Source organism: Cornus florida, unplaced genomic scaffold (assembly GCF_030987335.1).
Source record: "Cornus florida cultivar Cherokee Brave unplaced genomic scaffold, ASM3098733v1 CherokeeBrave_3.0.0_Hap2_Chr08, whole genome shotgun sequence".
NCBI classification, from domain to species: domain Eukaryota; kingdom Viridiplantae; phylum Streptophyta; class Magnoliopsida; order Cornales; family Cornaceae; genus Cornus; species Cornus florida.
The window spans coordinates 19,442,137-19,446,293 of record NW_026775578.1 but is presented as its reverse complement, the minus strand read 5'-3'; positions in this window follow the sequence as shown (position 1 = coordinate 19,446,293).

The window sequence follows — 4,157 nt, the reverse complement described above, 5'->3', positions numbered from 1 at the left end:
TGGAGAAACTATCCTAACTACTCATGGAAAAGTCCAGCCATAGGAACATCAGCTCCTCCACCTCAAGTACTTGAGGTGTAAGGCAATTTTCAATCTTAAGTTCAAACTTTAAATCCTCTGAGGTTCACTCCTATGAATGCCTTCAGTCAACCTCAACAATTCTTATCAATACTCGAGGCAATGATGGCAAAGCAGTTAGAGCCAACTAATCAACTTGTGCAGTCTCATTCTCAATCCCTTGCCAAGTTAGAAATTCAAGTTGGCCAACTAGCTCAAGCCTTAAGTAAAAGAGAGGATGGCAAACTTCCTAGTCAACCAATGGCTAACCTAAAAGAAGTGCAGTAATTGATGAGATTACTGGCCAAGAGGTTCACCATGAACAAATGCAAGCAATTACTACTTTAAGAAGTGGTAAGAGAGTTGAAAATAAGGTGGAAGTAAAGGAAGCAAGGAAGGATTAATATTGGAAGAAAAGACTTGAAGAAAAGAAGGAGCGTAATAAAGAAGCACCTCTAACTACTGAGCCATCTCCTGAGCAGAGGCATGTAGTTGTGCCATTCCCTTAGAGACTACAAGAAACATCAAATATAGAGGGAGCAAGTAATCAAACTTCAAGACATAATAGAGATATTCAAGCAGGTGAAGATTAATCTCTCGTTGCTTGATGCAATTTAGCAAATTTCAGCTTACACCAAAATTTTGAAAGATCTATGTATTTAGAAGAGGCATTTAAAAAGTCATGGTCCTAAGAAGGTGCTACTGACTGAACAAGTGGGTTCCATAATCCAGCATTGCACTGCTCCAAAGTTCAAAGATCCAGGTGCTTCAACAATTTCATGCATAATAGGGAACCATCAAGTGAAGCGAGCCCTTCTAGATTTGGGTGCAAGTGTAAACTTTCTTCCTTATTCGGTTTACTTATAACTTAGATTAGGAGAATTGAAGTCTACCTCAGTTATTCTCCAATTAGTAGATAGGTAAACCAAGCAGCCTCAGGGAATTATCGAAGATGTGATCATTAAAGTAGATAAATTCTACTTCCTAGTGGATTTTATTTTGTTAGATATCGAGCCAGTTCCAGAGCCAAAGAGGCACATTCCAGTGATCCTTGGTCATCCTTTCCTTGTAACAACAAATGCATGCATCAATTATAGGACTGACATCATGGACTTATCGTTTGGAAATTTGAAGGTTTGCTTAAATATTTTTAATGCCAGTCAATGCCCTTCAGACAATAGTGATTATTTTCTTGTCGATGCCATCGACGAATGTGTTGAAGAGATGACTCCATTTGTATTAACAAAAGATCCACTAGAAGCATGCCTATCTTACTTTGATGCCGAGTCATTTGATGTTGAGAAAAGCATTGAAAAGGTGAATGTCATACTTGATGTAGCCAGGATACACAACATTCCTCTATGGAAGATTCCTATTAAGCCACTTCCACTATTGTCAAGTGAACCACCTACACCATCTTTGGAGTCTCCACCAGAGCTAGAGTTGAAACCGTTACCCTCTCATTTGAAGTATGTATATCTTGGGCCAGAAAACACTTTTCCATTGCATGATTCATTCCCAGATGAGCAATTATTCCAACTTTAGAAGGAGACTCCACCATGGTATGCTGATATTATGAATTGGAAGGCGTCAAGAAAGAAGACAGTTCGGCCGGATCGGAAGGATTGGTCATTAGCTATCACCACCCGAAGAAAGGCAAGACACTTAAAGTAAATGGTCAATGTGACGACCCTGGTTTTTAGGCCAGCGTGCCCTGTGATGAACCGTAAGGATGATTTGATAACGGATCCGAATGCGGAAGCGAAAACAGAAAGCAAGACTCTAAGAAGTCAAAGTGACCTTCCATGAGGTCGTGGAACTCAACAAGAATTGATGCGGAAGTAAAAGATCAAAAATATGACAAATAAGCCCCCAGGGGTAAAATAGTCATTTCTAAAAACTGTAGATTTGGGTGTGATAAGCGCCGAATATTGCATATTCAAGCGCCCTTAATTGCATTATTTAAGTCCATTGTTTGTTTAATTATGTAGATTCCCGTCATATGCACGTTTTTGCATATTTTCAGGTTCATTGGCCAAAAAGAAGCAAGAAGGATGCTTTGTGGAGTTTTGAACATCAAAGGTCACAATGCTGAATTTCTGGCAGCAGTGGAACCTGGACTTTACTCGCCATTTTGACCTTGAAAACTCGAGAACTGGACTTCCCTCATAACATGACATATTTAGAGATCTGAATCAGCTTTCCAAATCTTCAAGAAGTTCATCATTTGGAGTTTGGAGTAGAGAGTTATGATCTTCTTATCAGAGGTGCTCAGAACTGCCTGGCAGCAATGAATTTCTATCTTTCTCTTCAATTTCGACTAACCAGACTTGAGAATTGGATATCCACCAAAACATAAAGTTTCTAGAACTCTGAATTAGCTTTCCAAATCTTCAAACAGTTCATCATTCAGAGTTTGGAGCGCAAAGTTATGGCTGTTTTACCAAAGTAGGTCCGGGCGAAACAAGGCAAGCATGGAGCAATCTGCTCCATTTTCGAGTGCTCGAGGCCCTATTTTGAGCACTCAAAATTTGGGCAGAATGCCCTTCAGAATTCAGCCACTTGCACCTTATTTTCCTCATTTTTTATCTTCCTCTTTATGGAGTGGTTGGGGATGTTTTTGGAGGAGAGAGAGAGCCTTATTTGGAGGTAGATAAGGGGAGGAAAGCCACAGAATCTCAGATCACACTTTTGGATCAGATTTTTGGAGAGAGAAGAGAGCAAAGAGGAGGAGTTCTTGAAGCCTCAAGGAGGAAGCTCGAAAATGGAGGGGAAAGCCTTGCTTCTTCCTTCATCTAGGGCCACCATGGGTAACTAAACCTCCTCTAGGGAGGTGATGAAGCTCCATTTTGTAAGCTTTGCTTGTTTAGATTTATATTTGGGGGTTAATATATGTATGTAATCCTTCCATGAACTAAAGCTCTTCATTTGATGTAATGACTTTCAATATCTATACATAATCATCTTGAGTTAAATATCTTGTCTTAGATGGTTTTTCTCCTATGATTATATTGCTACATTTTCATAGTGACAATGGAATGGAGTTTATGGAAGTGTTGTTAATTGCATGATATTTAGGAGATTTGATAATCTATTGCTTAGGATCTTCCTTTGATAGATTATTCTTGGATTCTATGTCATGTGCGTCTACTATGTGATTAAGGGCTTGATAACTCTATGCTTAGTGAGTATGTCTAAGGTTACAACCTAGTTTAGGTAACCAAAACATGCAATGCTTTGATAGGTTATTCTTACCTATTGATTTCATAAATTTCTTGAAGGGAATGTAATAATTTGTGTTGTTGCATCCCATGGTTATACATATATGTTATTCTCCTAAGTAAATCATATTCTAGCAAGCTTATTGATGGTTGTGGAGTCTCTTCCCTATTCTTTTCTCTATTGTTCTATCTCATCTAATTCTTGCAAGTCACTATTGTTTGATGCACATTTGAATTCCTAGTTTAGTGACCATCAAACAAACCCTTATTACCCCTTATCATTCTAAGAACAATTCTAGACACTTTGGTTGCCATAGACTAGCGCAGTCCCAGTGGTTCGACTTACCCGACCAATAGCCCTATTTTACAATGATTCGTGCTATTGCGAAGGTTGATGTTAATTGACCAACCGATCAATTTTTGGCGTTGTTGCCGGGGACTACAAACGGTTTAGCGACCAAAGTTCTAGGGTTAATTTTAGTTTGATTGTGAATATTGTGTCTTGTGAATATTTCTTGTGTGTTTTGACCATCTCAATGTTTTAAGTGTTGTAAGATTCTAGGGACTCGAAGCTCGCCGGGGGAATGCTAGAAAATTGTAAGTCTAGAGGACCCCAGGTAAGTCTCGTGACTTCTAGTTTCGAGTTGTGAATATTGTGCATGTATTAAATTTAGTTTTAGTTTAGTTGTGAAGCCCTTGTTGAGGCTCTTATCCTGTTTAAATTTCGTGTTCAAGCATCGGTCCTTGTCGTGGCCAATTTAATTTTTATCTTGATAATTTAGGAGAGAGGGAATATCATATGTGGAGGTTATGGTGATGAAGTGTTGTGTTGATTGCTTTGTGTGTTGTTGAATTACTCCTAGATGGAGAATAATTATC